Below are 21,185 nucleotides of genomic sequence, written 5' to 3'. Positions count from 1 at the left end.
ATAGATAATATTTATCTATGTCCAATATATTTGCATATATTTGTTACGTTGGCCATGAAATACATGTCATCGGCATTAATACTTTATTTTATATTTGGAGAAAAATTTGTCGGTTATATAAATTCTAGAAATTCCCATTAATTTCGTTATAGTGATTCAAATAATAGAACAAAACAGATTTTTCTCGAGAATCACGATTAAGTATCCTCATGCCTCTCTTCAAAATGGGAGAAAAATCCGACCCGGAAAATTACAGAGGAATTAATTTATTAAACACAGCACTAAAATTAACAACCAAAGTGATAACAAATAAACTGAATGAAATTATAACACTCGCAGAAGAACAACAAGGTTTAGGTCAGGAAGATCATGCACCAACGCTATATTTATAATGAGGCAAGTGCAAGAGAAATCATTGGAATACAACAAAGTGGCAAATATACGTTTCGTGGACGTTAAGAAGGCATTTGACCGGGTCAAATTAAACGACGTTATTAAGTTATTGTAGCAATTAGGAATAATCAAAACGATCCAAAATATTTACCAAAACAACATAATAAAAGTAAAAGTAGAAGAACTAACTGATTATATTAAAGCTGACAATGGGATAAGACAGGGAAATTTCTGAGTCATCTATTATTCAACCTGGTTATGGATGAAATAATAAAAAAGTAAGAACTCAAAAAGTATACCAAATAGGAGAAAAACAACTTAAAATAATCTGCTATGCAGACGACGCAATACTACTCTCCCAAAGTGAAAATGATTTACATGACAAAATTCATGGTTATAACAGCAAATTTACTAAGATGTAAATTGGAGCTGCAAGGTCAGATAATAGAACAAGTGATGCGAGTTTAAATATCTAGGCATCACATTATCTAGCTACGGAATGCTCGAAACAGAAGGGGAAGATCAAGTGAATAGAGCAAACAAAGCCGCAGGTTGCCAGAATGAAACAATATGGAGAAATAAAAATATCGGGAAACAAATGAAAGGCAGAATTTACAAAACAGTCATTAGACCAATAATGGCATACGTGGCAGAAACACAACCTGACATAAAGAGGACAAAAAGGGTGTTAGAAACAGTAGAGATGAAAACACTAGAGATGAAAACACTTAGAATAATTGATGGTAAAACACAATGGAACAGAGCTAGAAGTACAGATATAAGACGTAGATGCAAGGTGGAGAACATCAAGGACTGGGTAAGAAATAGAAGAGTGGAATGGACGAATCATATAAGCCGAATGACAACAAATAGAGTAGCTAAGACGGCAAGAGACGGTTCCCCAATAGGAAGACGATCAGTAGAAAGACCACGAAAACAATGGAACGACAACTTACTGGAGGCACATTGAAAAGAAGACAGAGTCATGTCTACGCAATTCTACAACTGCCAAGCTTTCAGACATAGCTCAAGAAACTGCTCCAGAACACCGAAGAGCCCAAGAACATCTTACAAAAAACTGTCCTCTGTCCAAAAGACAACAAAAGAAAGTAAAATGCTGCGACCAGTTTCATAAAAGGTAATGCTACTACACCTCTCAGTCTACAGGACAGCTAAGATTGGAGCTCCAATCACCTTCTTCTTCAAGTGCCATCTTCGTTCCGAAGGTTGGCGATCATCAGGGCTATACGTATTTTCGAAACTGCTGACCGAAACAATTCGTTGCTGCTACAGCTATACCATTCCCGTAGATTCTTTAGCCAGGAGTTTCGTCTTCTTCCTATGGACCTTTTTCCTGCTATTTTCCCTTGCATAATTATTCGAAGCAGTTCATATCTTTCGCCTCTTGTAATGTGTCCCAAGTATTGCAGTTTTCGTTTTTTGATCGTAAATATGACTTCCTTTTCTTTATTCATTCTTCTCAAGACCTCCAATCACCAAACAACACCAAAAAGCAAGAAGCTCGGTCAAGCTCTTTATCACCAACATCAAGAATTACGGATGCCTGGGACGTGAGGGATTTCTTCAAGGCATTTGCTGAGAAAGCCATAGTCTTCGTAAAATATGAAGAGCTCTACAACGCCAACTGAACGACTGAAGATTATGCAGATCTAGAGAGAATTGTAGAATGGAAGAAAAAGACACTTCAACACAGAGAAGACCCAGTATCTTTACACAGCAGACCGTACCAACCAGAGAAGACTTAACGATGAGGGGAAATAGAAACCAGTCAGAAGAGGTCATTTAGTATTTAGGAGTTCATTTCGACACAAGATTAAATTTCACAAAATACATCCACGGAGTCAAGAAAAAGGCGTTAGTACCCTACAACCCTACATATACAGAACCAGTTTTCAAGACGATTCAATTATACCAGACTTACGTTAGAGCGGTGATGTTATAATTATGCAGTCCCAGTATGGAGTTCAACAGCGAAGACCCACTGGAAGAACTTGTAAGAACATAAATGGTATGCTACCGATTAATAAAAGGATCGCCATGGCAAGACAGAGGACCAAAAAAATAGTACCTACAGAAACATACGTCCAGGAGTCTAACAGCACAGTTAATCAGGTACCTTAACAGGATGCAGTCTCACAAAGTAAACGGTACATAAGCGGAACATTGGCAGAAGAAGAAAAATGACTGTAATATATTGTAAATACTGTTTGACCTGTACATATTAAGTATTAGGGTAATAAACGTTTTTATTTTTATTATAGTAGCCACATTATTGTTTTATTAAAATTACTGCAACATTTGAGACATGAAAATTTCAAATAATTTTTAAATTCTTCATCATTGGTTTATGGCATTACGTTAGGGATTATGAGCTGGGTCATAAAACTGTGCTACCAATATTTTTCAGAGTCTAATTCATAACGAATATTTCGGTGGTAATGCACCTGTCTCCAATAATCTTCATGATTATCAGCTTTAAAAAAGGAGAGTATTCTCTCCTTTTTCTCTTATCTATCAATTTGTTTTTACCACTATCTATATCACTTTGTTTTTCCATTATTTCTAGCAAAATGATAAAAATCGATTTTGCTGGAAATATTAAGAATAATATTTCCATTGACGAGAATTTCGCAATTGCTGATAATATTGCAAAATTAACGAGATTTACATAAAATAAAATCGTCAGTCTTTATCATATTTTTATCTACCTACTCTACAAAATTGCAAGCGTATGGACGTAACGGAAAAATAAAGGTAGTGAAACAATTAAAATTTGCACAGTTTAAAAGAACATTACGATGTGATTATTTATTGTTATGGTACTGAAAGTGACAGGTCTACGTCACATGTATCTACGCGAATTCACGTACCTACGTCAATTGTTTATGTATTTACCTAAATTTACTGTGTTTTTTATTTCGTAAAATAAGTACTTATTTGTTTTAGATGTTTTCGCGATAGTACGCTATTTTTATGGTATTTTTAAGAAATAATGATTAATTGTCGCCAGAAATCGCTCTAGTGTATTTCAAGAATTCCAATTCAAATATTGAAGTATTAATTAAATCAACTGATAAAAAATATCAATTGATAAATGCAAAATGATCTACGGAAATAGTAGAAAACGGGAAACTCAATTCGCATTAAAAAAACATTTTCTTCCATTACAACAGCTAATAGTATTTGCGGACAACTTAGAAGACCTACAAGTTCTTATGAACAAAATCACGTATTACAGTCAACAATATTGACTCAATATAAACGTTAAGAAGACAAAGCTTATGATAATTAGCAAGAAAAGAATAACAGAAGGTCAAATCTACGTCAACCAATCCCCTGTAGAAAGAGTGACGCACTACAACTACCTCGGCACCATAATAAATGAAGAATGGACCAACAACAGGAGATTAGAGTACGCATCGGAAAAGCTAGATCCACCTTCAATCGGATGGGGGCCTTCTTCAAGAGTCACAACCTCTCTCTTGATACAAAAGTAAGAATGCTGCGATGCTACGTCTTATCTGTCCTTTTTTATGGTGTTGAATCGTGGATCTTGAACGAAGATATGTGCAGAAAACTGGAAGCATTTGAGATGTGGCTATATCGGAGAATGCTTAAGATCCCGTGGACTGACCGAGTCACAAATGAGGAGGTCCTCAGAAGAATGAATAAGAATCGAGAAGTACTGACCACCATAAAATCTCGAAAGTTACAGTTCTTCGGACATATTACGCGGAATGAATCCAGATATACTCTCCTTCAAGCCATCTGGCAAGGAAAAATATTTGGAAAACGAGGTCCAGGAAGAAGAAGAACATCTTGGTTAAAGAACCTTAGAATCTGGTTCAATACATCTGTGCAGCTTTTCGGCGCTGCTGCAGATAAGATAAAGATTGCCATGCTGATCACCAACATTCGTAACGGATAGGCACATCAATAAGAAGAAGACAACAGATAAGGTTTCGAAACATGTATGAATGAAATCTTCTTCCTCTTTATAAGTAATTCTGCTTGTTCATTGGCGGATTAATACCTCTATGAAAGGTTGTCACTCCATCTTTTGCTCGGTCGTCCGATACTTCTGCTGATTGATGACTTATATCTTGATATTTTGACGACACGGGTCTCCTCCATTCTGCTTATGTGGTTACTCCATTTTTTTTCTATTTTGTGTCCATTCATTTATACACTGTACGTTACATTTTCTTCTAATGTCTTCACTTTTTCTTCACTTCACTCTTTTGATCTCTCAGCGTATTTCCTGTAATTCTTCTCAGTACTCTCATCTCTGCCGTTTCCAGTGTCCTTTGCGTTGTGGCTGTGTCGGGTCTTATTTCTGAGGCATGTGTCATTATTGCTCTTACACTGGCTTTATAAATTCTTGACTTCATCTCAGTGTTAATGTGTCTGTTTCGCCATATAGTGTTATTAAGGCATCATGCCATTCTATTTGCTTTTTGTACTTGATCTCTCACTTCTTTGTCCAGGTCTCCATAGCTAGACAGTGTAATTCCCAGGTATTTTATTTCCATTACTTGTTCAATACTGATGCCATCAATTTCTATTTTACATCTGGTTGGTTCTTTGCTGACTACTATTGTTTTAGTTTTGTGAGATGAGATTGTCATATTAAATTCTTTTGCTCTCATGTTAAATCTGTGGACCAGTCTTTGCAGACTATCTTCATCTTGGCTACCAATATTGCGTCGTCTGCGTAACAGAGTATTTCTATTTCTTTGTTTCCCATTCTGTATCCTCTTCCCATTCTTAACGATTTTGATGATTTCATCCATGATCAAATTGAAGAGCATGGGCTCAATGAATCCCCTTGTCTTATTCCGCTGCCTATTTTTATAGGTTCTGTAAGTTGTCCATCTTTTCTGACTTCCATTTTGTTCTGTTGGTAGATGTTTTCGATAGTTTTTATAATATTTAGGGGAACTTCTCTATTATACAAAAGATGGATTACTTTCTTTACAAACGCTTTCTTTAGGTCAATCAAACACAGAAATGCTGTATAATGTTTATACCTCTGTAGTTTTCTGGCTATTTTTTATATCCTTTTTTAGATAGCAGAATCAGTTCTACTATTAGAATAATGAATGAAATCTGATATATAAAAATCTAAATCGCATATAAAACATATCAAAACAAAAACTTAGAGATGATCAAGATATGGACTTCATAAATTAATATTTCAAAATTTATATCGGACAAACACGAAGATTTCTTAAACAACGTTTATTGGAACCCAAATAATCATTGGTAGACAAGAAATGAGGCTCGACACGTTCACACAACAAGCATGCAACCAATAATAACTGAATTATCACACATAAAAGTAAATTAATTCTGTTAGTATCCACAGACACAATTCTTATCAAAGAATATGGAAACAAATAATTCTACTCTTCTGACCATATTCAAATCGTACATTCCTGACATTTCGTCTGCAGCGGTAGTAAATATAAAAGGCTTCCTATCGTTTCTGCTATTCACTTAGCTCACTTCTATGGTCGCTTCCACATCGCCTTTGACAATGCCGAGTAAATGATGCGGCCGATATAAGTTCTGAGAAGGAAAACTGATCAATATCAAAAGCTACACGGGAACGGACGTAAACATTTGAGAAATTATCAGAAGTAAAGAAAGTCTGTTCATTGATGTAGCTTCGGCATTTGACAAAGTTTGGAATTAAGGTTTAGTTCGCAGACGCAAGACTTTTGTGTTTAAGCAGTACTAAGAAATTTTCCAATCATATATATCTGATAGATATCTTCAAATTTATCAAGAAAAGGTTTATGAGGATTTAAATCAAATTAAAGACGAAGTCCATCAAGGAAACTAGAAGTAATCTACCTGTTATATGACTTGCGACATAAATGAGTCGAAACAATGCACTCCTACATAACCTGATACTGCCATCCTTGCGGTAGGTAACTCCAGTGAAGAAGCGGAACAGAAAAACTAAATTATCAATAAATACAAATTCATGATAAGACTCAACACTGAAAAATTAAACTAAATGAAACTAAATCAATTCCTGTAAACTTTACAAATAAGATAATTGAAAACATTCCAGTTATAATAAATGATGTTCAAGTACTATAAGCACCATATCACACTCGATGTAAGACTTCGCTGGAACTGGAACCTCAAGTTAAGGAGAAGCGAAAAGAATTAAATATTCGATATACGAAAATGTATTGACTGTTGAGGAAGAAATTCCACTTCATCCACACATAATGAACTGTTAATAGATACACTAATACTGAGACAGTATGGACTTATGGTTGTCAACACTGGCGTTGTGCCAAGTCTAGATCTAAACCATTTAGAGATTTCAGAATAAATTAATAAGGAACATCGTTATGTTCCCGTTAAGCACCTGAAAATGGAAAAAGTCAAGAAAATAATCGAGAAGATGGCAGATGGTCATAGACAGAAGAATTTGTCGATAATACTGAGTTTGAAATAAGACTTCAAAGAATAACAAAACCATTTGAGTTAGTTGAGTACAGTGTTAGTGTAAAAGCGTACAGAGCAGAGTGTTGTGTTTAGGTTATTTGCAAGTTAGTTAAAAAAATAACAGAATAAAAAAGTATTAAGAACGCGACAGGTTCTTTTTGATATCGTGTCGAAGTATATCCATCTGTCTGTACGACAACTCTTGAAGGAAAGGTCCCAGCGTCTTGAAACTTGGGACATCTTGGTTCCTCTTGGTCCAAGAAAATTATGTATAATTAAGCGGATTCTAGGGGGATACAGTTTCTGTCAATGGGTATTAATGGGTCATTTTATAAGTCATAAGTCATTTTGAAAACAACAAAAATACAGTTTTATGGACATATTATTTTACAGTTGCACAACAGTAACGGATCAGAGATAAAATCTTTCATTGTTTAATTTTAACTGAAAATATGTTGAGCAGGTGTCTTATCTTTTATGGCTTGTAATATAATTGTTTATGGTTTACTCAAAATTTTTATCTATATATAATTGAAAGTATACATTTTAAATAACATCACAGTTTTTTGATTTATGAACCACATGAACCTTTAAATTTTTCGTTATCTTATTCTCATATCAATATTGTAATAATACAGTATCAAAGGATTCGGTTTGATGTTGTGCTTAGACCTTCAAATAGATTGCTTTGCATAAATAAATTGCTCCACAGGTTTTGAAGTGTATTTCTCTAAGAATCTCATAGTAAAAAGATTTCATGAGATTTGAACTGAGTTCATATCTTCAATTTGTATTTGAGGATGGAAATGCTGAATACAACAAAGCATTATATGTTTAAAAAAACAGTACACATTATGAACACGTAATTAAAAAATCCTGTTATAATTTTTACAGTATAAGAAGTTATTTACAGTAAACGCTTTTGATATAATCCATGCGCCTTGCACATTTTACGCAAATAATGTTTGTCTAGCAGTTTTACCTTTTTTGCTCAACACTTTTATCGGTTTTTCATCATCGTGAAGCACCCACACAGCGGATTGACGTTTATTTTCCGGTTCGTAGGAGTAAATCCAAGATTCATCGCAACTAACAATACTATAAACGTTTTTTGGGCTTCCTTTGTTGAACCATTCCAATGTTTTTCGACACCAAATGACGTGAACCACTTTTTGTTCTTCTGTGAGCAAATGAAGGAGCCAATGGCAAACCAACTTCGTAACACCAAGATCTTCATGTAGGATCTTTTGGATCGAGGTCTTTGAAATGCCCAAAGATGCCTCTATCTCCCGGTATGTTACACGGAGATCACCCTTAATTAGCTGACGAACCTCATCAATGTTTTGCTCTGCGAGTGCTGTTTTGGGTGAACCTTGTTTAGTAATACCAGCGGGAAATAGTTGACTGGTGTGATACTTCATTTCCAAACACAGAAAGCATTTCAGCCAGACATTGCTGTTGGGATAGTACTCACGAAAATTGTAAAAAATTATTGCTCGAAAATGATGTCGGCTAAGATTCATTTTTCGACCGACTTGATAACTTCAAAAATTCGCTGTATCTACACGACTTGTTGTATCGCAATGAAACTCTCGATTTATGTCAACAAAAGATTGAGGTTACATTTGTTTTGGAACGTTTTATTGGTGGCACCTTCTAAGCGGTTATAAGCAAAACTAAAACGACAAACCTCCTACTGAGGAAACGAGACACATTATATTGCATGTGGGTGCAAAACACGGTTTTATTAATGGAGCGGATCTTGTGAGAAAGAAGTGAATTGACAGGAGAGTGGAGAAGGCGCCGCAATGCTGAATTGGTGACTCTGTATAGTACTCAAAACATCGTCAAAAATATAAAAACTAACCGGATAATATGGGCAGGTCATGTGGTAAGATCAGAGGAAGACACGAGTGCTAAAGACAGTGTTTTGTGAGAGGCCACGCGGTAGATCAGTAGGCCGTCCCAGAAAAAGATGGAAGGATAATGTTTAAGCCGATTTATCTAAGATTGGGGTACTACAATGCGAAATAGAAGCGCAAGATCTTAGAAGATGGTGGGCTATAGTGGCGAAGTTAAAACTGTATTTTTGCTTGTCTTCGACAGTGCTTCAAATATTGGAAGAATTTGTTATTAATTTTCTCAGCACAGCCGACCGTTTAAGTCAAAGCATTCACCCCTAATCCAAAGTAGTCCCAAATTAGTGAAATGTACTATATCTTATGTTTCAATATTGAAATATAAAAAAAATAAAAATCAACAAAATCATCAACAGTAGACAAACATTCCAACAAATTAAAGAAAAAGAATAAGAAAAGGAAGATATCGTAACTAAAATTCTGCTGTTAAGTACATAATTAAATTTATTATTTACGATTTCCATTATTTTTTATGAAACGGTTAAAAATAGCACAAATAATTTGTAAATATTTTTGTACTTTTTATTATTCTTTAAAAATATTTTATATTGATAAATGGATTTTAAGGTCAACAGTTTAAATAAAGAGATAAAGACTATACACTTTTATTTTATTCCAAATTCAAAAAAATATCAATAAGTAATAATCAATTTATAAATTATTTGCATCATTTAAATATGTTAGAATATATTTGCAAGCTGGCACATATTTCTTCATATGCCTCATGTTATCTATACCTCATAGTTTTACAGTAACAATGAAAAATATTAGTTGGAGTGAGTAGACCAAACGAGTACCAACGTTTCCTCATTTGTAGATCTCCGGTGGCAGTGCCCAAAGGCGGGAACTTAGAAAGACATTATAAAACCCTGAGTAAAAAGTATGAAAATGAGTTTCTGTTAAAGAGTAAGTTAAGAAGACGAAAATTGCAAGATTTGAAAAGTAATTTGAAGGTAGAGCGATCCATCTTCTCTATACCAGCCAAACCAGCTGCAAGAATTACTCCTTTTACCATTTCCTACATACTGTCACAATACAAGAAACCTTTAGGTAACGGTAACGCTAACCGTAGTGAAAGAAGCATTTCTTGAAGCGGCTAATAAATTATGTGATTACTTCAAAAATAAAACAGAGATTATATCTGCTATGAAAAAGGGTCCAGTTATCCCGTCCAACTGTTACCAGACGAATAGGGATGGTCACAAGCTCGAACTTTAGGGCCTGTACACATGAGGGCGTTAGATACCGCGTTGAGCGCACGTTAGAAAAAGTGGTATCCTAAGCGGTAAGCGGTATACCTAAGCGCCGCGGTTTACCAGAATGTCGACAGCCAGTACAGTTATGGAGTTTGTTACACCATAGTTTTAGAACAAAGCAAAGACGACAAAGAAGATGGTGGGTTTTACAGGAATTAAACGAGGATGATCCAGATAAAAGAATACAATTTTGAGAAGGAAAACATTATTTTTACTGATGAGGCCATTTTCACATTAAATGGCAAGGTCAACCGTCAGTATTCTAAATACTAGGTAAAACAACCCAACTGGATGCGTGAGCATCATACACAATATCCGCAAAAGGTAAACGTATGGGCTGACATTGTAAAAAATATGTAATCATTGGACCCTACTTTTTCGAAGGTAGCTGAAACAGGCCACATCGCTTTAGTTTTTAAGGGGGTATCTCGTACCTACTTTAATTAATTTATTTCCCAGTAGAATTAATTCTGGAGGTTTTGATGAAAGTTTATGGTTTCAACAGGATGGTGCGCCTTCACATTATGCTGTAGAATGTAGATATTCAAAGGTACCTAGACAAAATTTTTCCAAACAGGTGGAAGGGACGACATTGACATATGGTCAGCGAGGTCGTCAGACTTAAATCCTTTGGATTATTTTATGTAGGGCCATCTGAAGAATGTGATCTATAAAACGAAACCAGCAAATTTTGAAGAATGAAAAAAAGAATTCGAACAGAAACAATATTTCTCATGAACCCATAAACAAGGTTCAACAAAAATCTGTACAATATTTGGGTTACAAGGTTTGTGTCAAATACAACAAGAGCTACAGTTCAAACATTTAAGACAAAGTTACGTATCAATTATCATTCTTTGAAATTCTGTCCGTTAGACCCCAAGTATCATACCTTTTTGGAATCAGCTTATTTTTATTGATATAAAAATGTCACAACATGCAGAGTGTTACATTTAAAAAAATGCTGATGACGCTATGACCTTAATGTACTTATATCATCACCCTGTATAATCAAATTTTATTGTAGACTGTAGAACATTAAAATTAAACATCAACGAATTTCAGATTGTTTTCAAAAGGCTTTTCATTTAGGAAGTATCAAATTTATTCCATACTTTACACACACTGTATAGATTCCTTTTTGATTAATATTATCTCTGTTAACATTTCGATTATCCCTAATAACTTCACTGAATATTCGAATAGGATTTAAAAATTGTAGTTAATCCCCATGTAAAATATAGTGTTACTCAGAAAAGGTTGCTAATTTAAATGTAGGAAGAATGAAGATCTGAGTTTTATAATCCTCAATAGACTTGAACTGACTCTTGTAAAAACCTTAAGGTTAAGAATTTGTTTATGACCTACCAAAAAGACTATACTTCTAGGAATGCAGAATATTTACATTTTACCAGAGAAAAATATCTCGCATGCCTTGTCTCCTAACATCACTATCACAGAGTAGAGTAGCTCTATGGGTTAAAAAATTTAGGGTATTTCTTATTATTTTTATATTTTAATATTCTCTTACTTGGTAGACTAAGTAAAAAAAATTACTACGAATATTACATTTTACATTCATTATTATGTTTTCGGGCTCGGCTCCACTCCAAACTATTCAAGCTCGGCTCGAAATTTCGAGCTGGGCTTAAGCTTGTCAAAAGCACAGCTCAGCTTGAGTCCATCCCTACAGACGAATCTAGATCATGAGCAAAGATTTGGAATCCCAACTGAAAAGTGATATTATGAAATCTATATACTTTTTTTACAGTTTAATGAATCCATCGATATGACTGATATTGTCCAGTTATGTATTTTCTTCAGGTGTAACCGTAAATTTTTAAAAACTTTTATTTAAAAAATCCTTTGTAAAAGGTATATATATATATATATATATATATATATATATATATATATATATATATATATATATATATATATATATATTCTAAAAATGAGCTTTCAGGTTAATCACAGAACGTTTTCAGACTAATAAGTCCATCATCAGTGCTGTTACCCATTGCTATCGAGTACCCATAGATATACCCAACTAGAGGAATTTCATTTTTCTTGTAGAAGTTAAATTTTTACTCTAGAGTAAAATTTTAAAGTTAAATTTTTACTCTGTGTAAATTGGTGCAGTATTCTTAGGAAGTAATTCTTATTTTCGGCTAGAATTATTGCATAATCAGTATAGCAAATGATTTTCAGTTGATTTGCAGACATTCTGTCCATAACTAGATTGAACAAAAATGACAAGTCAAATCATGCCCTAAAAGGCATAAAGAAAGTTAATCACAATTTATTATATTACAATTAATCTAAGTGTGATACCTACTGACTGAAGAAAACAAAAAAATATCTAAGGAAATATAATTAAAGAAGCTGACCCCTACATAAAAAACAATTATGCAAGTTTTTTTATGATGCAATGAAAATTAGGTTAAATCTATTGATTTTATCATTTTTAATTAAATTAAATAATTATAAATTATTTATAAATACATTATAAAACAATGGTTGTTTAAGGATAAGTAGTTTGTGGCAATTGTTTTAACCATTTGGCAATTGTAGTTAAGTAAGGCAAAATTTAGAAATGTTAAATAAAAAATTATGAAATACTGCTATAAAATTCATTTTTAATCAAAGAGTACTCTAAACTATAAAGATAAAATTTATCGATCAAAATTATGTTTTTTTGTAAAGCAGCAAGTATTTGTATAAATTAAAGTAAGCTAAACACATCTCCTGACATGTCATCCACATATAACTGACATATTTTGTTAGTGGTTGTTTTGGTTTCTAAGGGACCATGTATATAAATGACAAAGGTCACTTCTTCTTTTTCTAGTGTCGACTCCACTAATAAAGGTTGGCTATAACCACTGCAAATTCATTTCTATCTTCGAATTTTCTTAAAAGTTTATCTGTCTCTTCCCATTTTGTGCCATACAATTTTGTTCGTAATAAGTCATTAAGAAAACCGCACAAATAGAACATTAAAAGGTTGGCTGTGGTACTAGTGCAAGCACCCGTCCATCATGATTCAGTCTTTCAGTTTCAGATTTGCCTCAGCTCTGTCCAGATGGATTATTGCCAAATTTGCCCTTTTTTGAATGATGGGATACCTCTCCTGTAGTGTTTTTTTTTTTCATGTGACCATAGCTCTGAATATGGCTTTGTAAGCAGAAAGTGCTCTACTAGGAAATAAATGTTTTACACACTTTTAAAGTACTTTTCTTTTTAATGCATTTATTTGTTCATAAATGTGTACAAAAACAAAATCAAATCATTTTCAATTATTAAAATAGTAGGCAACAGAAATGTTACCATAAATTTGCTTCAAATTTACTAAAACTAAGAAACTTTAAAGAAGATTTTAATTAAGATTCCTGATTTCAATAGAGGACAATTAAAGACTAATGTTTTAACTAATGTAAAAAATTTCTACCAATTTTGCACTAACAGGTGTCTTGTAGAAACTATATGCAAGGAATGAATATGAAGTTATTCCTTAACATAATTAGATCTGTTCTTTGTTTCATTTTATGTTTTTAAGACCTTTACAAAATAATATTTTTGGCCTGTTCAGATAAAATTGGGTTTTCCGAAAAATAATCTAATCCTTCATAAGGTTTTTACTATGCAATGGACATAACCAAAAATACAATGTCATTCAGGTACTTGCAATAAAGTAAATGTGCACTTCAGCATGTTTCAATGTTAGCCAGATGCCAAACTGTATATCTATTTTGGCACTTGGCATTTCTAGTATGACTATTCTCCAATATCAGCCAGTCTGAATTCATCTATATAATATATAACTTCTAATATCAATTAAATTTGTGAGACAACAAAGTTAAATGTTATTATTATCGCATAATTTGTGTTTTCACAAGGAAGGCAAGGATAATATATTGATTGAATGTCATAAAAATAATACACATGAAATATCAAGAATAGATTTACACATAATTACACATACTTAATTATAAAAAAGTTGTAAAGCGATAATAAATTTAATTTTATTATATTTTTAATTAATGAGAAAAATAAAATAAAGAAGGACAACTTATGCCATAAAGTATTAAGTACCTACATGAGGCTATTTTATTGCATGGCTTAAGAATATATATATATATATATATATATATATATATATATATATATATATATATATATATATATATATATATAGTTATATATCCCATAATATATCCTCACTGTGGACTTACATTGATATTTTCTATTATTTAATTGATTTAATATTTATAACTGATTTTAATAAATTTTTGCTTAAGTTATTGGTTTCTGAGTCACAGTGGCGGATCCAAGTGGGGGGTCACGGGGGTCATGACCCCCCCCCCCCAAACAAAAATAAATATCAATCAAATAATCCTAAAAAAATAACTTAAAACCCATCAACCCTATAAGCAGGAAGTTAAGAGTTGAAATGGTTCAAGAAAATAAGAATTTGAATCCAATAATAAAAACTGTTATTCTTTGTAGTGGACAAAATATTTCTGAGTGGACATAGGGATTATAAAAATATTAAAGGTATTGTAAACAGCGATGGTACAGAAAAAAATTATGGCAATTTTAGAGCATTGCTTCGGTTTAGGATAGATGCTGGCGATAATGATCTGCGAAAACATTTGGAAACTGCTCCGGCTAATGCTACAATACTTAGTAAAACTGCTCAAAATGATCATCATTCATCATATGATGATCAATAATTTCTTGCTGTAAAGAAGAATGTCTCTGTCATATCTTCATTTAAATGAGATTAGAGAAGATTTCATCAGAGAAGATTTTTTAACTTGTACGATTCGATTCGAGAAGAATATGTCGATCCATAAGGAGAACGCTGCTTAACTGGAGTTGCTTTAGGCCACATTGGTGAAGATTCCGTAAAGAATTTTAATTTAGATTTAAATTTTTGCGTAGGTTTTGGTGCAACAGTTGCTCAGTAATGGCATTCGAAATGAAAGGTGCCGTTAACAAATTTAAAAAAATCGGCTAAACATGCCCATGTAGCAATCATATTTTAAATAATTCCTTAGCAAGCTCCTCAAAAGTTATATCATGTTATAATGCGTCAGGAACTATGAGAAATGTAGTAGCATTTGCTAATGCCTCTCCCAAACGACATGATGTTTTTAAGAAGGAACTGGGGGCTGCTGTCCAAGGTATTTGTGAAACTCGTTGGGTTGAGAGGCACGAAAGTCATCTTCAGTTCTAAGTCATTCTAAGATCTATTTATTTCCCCGTTTTAGACAATATCTTAACTGATTTAGAAAAACTAAACTAAAAAAATTTCACCGGAAGTTATGAATCTATTTAAACTTCGAGTTGTTTTACCTAAAACTGATAACACACCAGAAGATAAAGTTTCATTAAAAAAAATTGTCACCTTCCAGGATATTATTGGATTATTTACTGAATATTCCACAGTAGAACAAGAGTTTTCATTGTGGATTCAAAAGTGGAAAAGAGTCGTGTAAAATAATGGAAAACTTCCCGATTCTATTTAAGAAGTATTAGATAACTGAGATATTCATATGTGTCCAAATATCAGAATGTTTCTGCAAATATTAATTACACTGCCAGTCAGTGCAGCAACAGCAAAGAGTAGTTTTTTATGCTTAAGCGTCTAAATACTTGGCTTAGAAATAGAATAGAATATAGAAATAGGCTTCGAAGGAAAGATTAACTGGTTTAGCACTCATCAATGTGCATCCTGAAATTTCTCTAGATGTTGATGCAATCATAGAGCGATTTGCTAAATCTGATAGGCGAAAAAAATACATTTTATAAAATTATATAATATTTACTTATCTTATTCTTATAGTATTTTTAATGACTGAACTTTTACTTACCACTCGTTACCAGCTATTGCTGACAATTCGTGAGAAAAATTTCAATACTGAGTAAAAAAATATTTCACTCACTTGTAGCCAGCCTAATATGCCTAATTATAGAAATAATTATTCTTAAATGATATGTTCTTTGTTGAATAAATTAAATTAAATAAAATGCTGTTTACTCTTCTTAAGGTTTCTTCTTCATTACGGAAGGGTGACTATAACTACAGCAAATTGCTCTCTATCTTAAGCTGTTCTTAGTATCAAATGTGTGTCCATGCCTGTCCAGTCTCTTACATTCTTCAGCCAGGAGCATTTTCTTCTTCCTGGACCTCTTTTTCCTTCTACTTTCCTTTCCATTATGAGTCACAGAAAGTTATATTTTTCCCTTCTGTAAAAATGTCTTGGATAACTCGTTTTTCTGTTGTTTACAATATTTAGGATTTCTCTCTCAGTCCTTATTCTTCTCAGCACCTCGTTGTCGGTCACGTGCTCTGTCCACGAAATCTTCAGCATCCTTCGAAAAACACACATTTTAAAGGCTTCTATACGCCTCACACTTGTAATTCCGAGGGTCCCTGTTTTCACTCTGTATAGCAATAAGGAATAAGTGAATGTTTTTACAAATTGATATCGGACATCCAACGATAAGAGAGTTTATTAGGAATGTTTAATAGATTCATTAATGTTTACACTTACATTGAGTTATTGCATTTAAATTACTTAACTTTATATTTATTTCTCTTTGGTTTGTTCTTCATTTTGTAGCCATAGATGGGTTTAAATTAATGGTCTTTAAAATACCTAGTTTAAATTGGCAGTCCATGATTTTTCAGTATTTATATTTTCATAACTTTCCTTTGGTTTAATAATCTTGTACACTTGATTTTACTGTCATAGAGTATGTGGGTTTAAATTTTTTTTTTTTGGTTAAAGTTTAAGACCCCTTAATGTTGTACCCTTCTTTGCACCCGTAGAGTATTTGGGTTTTAATAACTTCTCATTGGTTTAATATACCACTTCGAATAATTATTGAGAAAATGGTTCCCTTACATGAGGCACAAATCATATCAAAATCACCTTTAAGATTCATGAGCCCCCCTCGACAAAAATTTCTGAGGATCAGTCACTGAAAGGTGCAAAAATCTAAATCCTATATCAAAATCACCCTCAAGATCCATGACCCCCACCAAAAAAAATTTCTGTATCCGCCACTGCTGAGTCATGAATTTTGTCTTCAGTAAGTACTTGCAATCAACCAAAAATTCAAATATCTCTGAACTACAATATTTAGATAAATAAGTCATGTAAATAAAGTTCATTAAACTTTTGGGACACCAATGTATTTCATTGCATTTTTACTAAAGATGCAATGAAATACAGAGCATTTTGTATGAATTTTTCTCCAGGTCCTTCAATTTGTGACTTATCAAAATATTTTGGGAAAGACAATATTTAGATATAGGAGACATATAATAAAATTCATTTAATATATGGGCCACCATTTAAAAATTAAATAAAATATGTACAAAGTATTCATAAGAAAAAACCTAAGTTTGATAAGCTTTATCACCATTAATATCTTAAAATAATTATATTAACCCACATGTTACTGAATAGACATGTATAGTGAATACACACATGTTACTGAATGTCATAATGTACTGTTGTCTATATCCTGTACATAAGAACTTAATTTTTTTGGAATTAACCACAATCTAATATAGTAAATACTTCCATTTTAATGGTTTATGGAAAGTTTTTCCAAAGTACAGTTTTTAATAAATACATTATCTTGTTTACTTTGAAAACAAAACAAATTAATTCACATAATTTAATTGTATTCACCTCACTGACGACAATGTTAAATACATTTTAAACTAAAGACTATACATTTGAAGTATTATTTAGATTAAAGCAACACAAACAGTCAACAAATTTTTATGCGTTTGAACTACATGCACTATTTTGATAACAATAGATGCTGGGAACTAATCAAAAATTCTTTTGTAATGCTGGGCAATTTTTTACTTTCCACATAAAAATAAGGTAATATTTATTATTAATGAAAGTGTAGTTATATACCATGTTGTTTTGATATTTTCTGTTTTTTGTATCATTTCCTGTTTTGGAAGATAAGCCTTTGGGAAGTCACATCCCATATTTAGACCAAGAACTATAAAAAAGTAATTCATACCTGGAATTTGATTACCGGATGTCATTTGTGACTAGAACAGTAATGAGAGAAAGAATTTTTGTTTGTATCCCTCATTAGAGGAATGAACAGGATAAGAAATTATGTTTTCTCAACATGTTGTCATTTGTCTTGAAAACTACTGATTTTAGGGGAAAACTATTAAACATGAAATAAAATTAAATTTCCTACAAGATATATTGTAAAATTCAAATGTTGTAGCTGGTGTGAATAAAAAGGCTTATAAAAAAGAAATTTTAAAGATAGTTTTGGGGTTTTTAACTATGCCACATTATTATCGAGATTTGTAACTGCTCAGAATTATATTATTTTTCCTTATGATCTAGCCTAATAGAAATCTGAGGCCCAGAAACGTATTGCCAATAAAATACAGTTTTAATCAAAATGCTTGGATGACAGCAATCCTGTTTAAGGAATGGATTGTTGACTTGGATCAGAAAATGACAGAAAAAATGAGAAGGTTCTGTTATTTGTTGATAACTGCTCTGTTCATAAATCTGACATTAGGCTGAATAATGTAACAATCCATTTCTTGACTGCCAATACAACTTCACTTATTCAACTGATGGAACAAAGAATAATTTCTACTTTTACGAGAAAGAAATTGTATGAAAAATTATAGTCAATGTGAATTTTTATGACATATCTTCAGCTAGCTCCAATGACATTGCAAGAAAAGTTTCAGTTTTCTCTGCTGAACAAAAGTTGGCACAATATTCCAGAAAATTGCATAAGAAACTCAACAAAATAACAGAAGATTTTTCAGGATTTGTTTCTTTTGATAATAATTTATCGGTTTACGAAGATACTGAAGATTATCAGCCAAACATTGAATCCACCCAACTCAATATTGAAGCCACAGATGAGACAGAAGACAAAGATTTTTCTGATTTCGTGGAAATTCCATCCAATCCGCAAGTCCTAACCGCTTGTAAATTTATATGACATTTTCTGGAGGGCCAGAATACTTATTAGTGTATGAATGCACAGATAATGTAATTTGATTTTTAAATAAAATAATTAATACTACCCTACTGTATTATTGACATAAAAAGACCTAAAACCATATACATATGTCTGTATGTACCTAGTATGAACTATTATTACAATTTGGTTCACTTATTTCTACTAGCCACCAATGATCGGTTATTAGAATATCCCAGTTATAGGAATATTTTCTCTTGGCACGAATGCTATTGCAATAAGCAGGTTCAGCTAAATATAAATTCATTATCCAATTTACCACTGTCATCCATGTTGAATCTGTATGCTGATGACACTGGTCTTATGTCAATGAAGACCCCACAAAATTAGAAATTGATGCAGAAAAGTTATTGATTGAAATAGATAAGTGGCTTAAGTGTTACAAACTCCCACTTAATATGATAAAGTGCAGCTATATGATAATTTCAAATGTAGATGTACATAGCGAGATACAGTTGAATTTCAGAAAATACATATTTAATAGAAAGGACCAAGTATCTTGAGTTATATATAGATAAATGACTTATTTGAGAACAACACCTATTATAGATTTGTCACAAAATAGCTCCAACATGGGCATGTTTGAAATAATTGCTAAATTTATAAGCTAAATTTGTGTATTAATTTATAAATGTAAGCTTCCTCAGTTACAAACATTGCCTTAACACTGATGGAAGATGTACATGACTATCCTATGGCATAGCAAATGGGTACTTTCTATAAACGAAGAATGTGAATGGCTTGCAAAGATTTAAATTTAAGTAAATTAAAACAATTACTTTTTGAAACTACTTTAAGAGCAATCAGATTTTAATCATTTTAAATTTTCTCTAGTGCTTTATATATCTAAAATTAATAGAAAAAATTATTTCTGTTGTATTTTTTTAATGCAGTTCTTATAAAACTAACATAGCTAGAGCTCTTGATTATGTATTAATGTAAATTTAAAATTGAATTCGTATATTGTTGAACAACTAAACCACAATTAACTTTTGGAATAGAAAACTTTGTCAGAATGGTTATATTGTTTTTATAAATTCTTGTACAAAATTGAGACAAGAATGTATCGATTTTTATACTTTACTACTTTGAACAGTCCTGTATAAATAAAGATTGTTGTAATCTGTCATAAAAATTGTACTATCATCCATTTCCAATTTGAGAATGTTTTAGGTTCAAATTTTTAGTAGCTCGTAAATAGCCTGAGATAGTCTCAATTCTAATATGGCCCATTAGTTAAGAGTAAAATTCATATTCCTCTTTGAAAAAGGCTCATTTCAGTTCTTTCTCATATTTTTAAATTTTTATGAAAGATGCTATTCTACATACAAGATATATTCTATATCTTGTTATATTCTTTAAATCCACCTAATCTGTGGTGACAAAGTGACAACTTCCTTTCTAACAAAACAGAATGTCACTATTCTACATTTGATTGAGTATTGAGTTTTGTCTGAATATCAGAAATACAGAGTTATGCAATAATTGCATAATTAAATAAATTTTACATCAAAATAACCTATTAAAAAATAATGCAGAAAACTATAAAGTAGTTTATAAACAGTAATCAATATTCTACATTTCTAATTTTCTGTTCCATTTTAAATTTCACTCAAGTAACCCTATATTATGTATTTTACTGGTTACTATAATTTTTCAAGTACATATTTTATGTGGTGCATGCAAATCACGTCTATAAATATAGACTAGTATGTCTAGACTGCACTTTTACTGGTGGTTTACTTATTCACAAAATCAATAACTGCAGTATAGATTGACATGAATACCCACTATTGCAGGACCCTCTATGTTTATATTTGATTTTTATAGGTTATCTTAACAATTGTATAGGCCTTTGTTTATTATATTACTTTTTTTTATTTATTTTGCTTCAACCACTTAGGGTTATTAGCATAAGAAAAATACAAAAAGTGATAAAGGCATAAATAGGCATATACAAAATATCAGTTACATATATAAAACTATTACAATTACGTATTAAATAATGATGTATTGTATTAAATTTTATTAAAAAAGTTTATAGATTTCAAGAATTCTATCAAGT

General features: G+C 32.1%; 1 protein-coding gene across 3 annotated transcripts in view; it reads right to left on the bottom strand.

Annotated features, from left to right (window-relative positions):
• chico (insulin receptor substrate 1 chico) overlaps nt 1-21,185 on the bottom strand; it is a 129,908-nt gene that overhangs the window by 107,338 nt on the left and 1,385 nt on the right. The window lies entirely within an intron of this gene.

Source organism: Diabrotica undecimpunctata, chromosome 2, assembly GCF_040954645.1.
Source record: "Diabrotica undecimpunctata isolate CICGRU chromosome 2, icDiaUnde3, whole genome shotgun sequence".
NCBI lineage: Eukaryota > Metazoa > Arthropoda > Insecta > Coleoptera > Chrysomelidae > Diabrotica > Diabrotica undecimpunctata.
The sequence above is the reverse complement of the archived record's forward strand: the minus strand, read 5'-3'. Positions and strand labels throughout refer to the sequence as shown.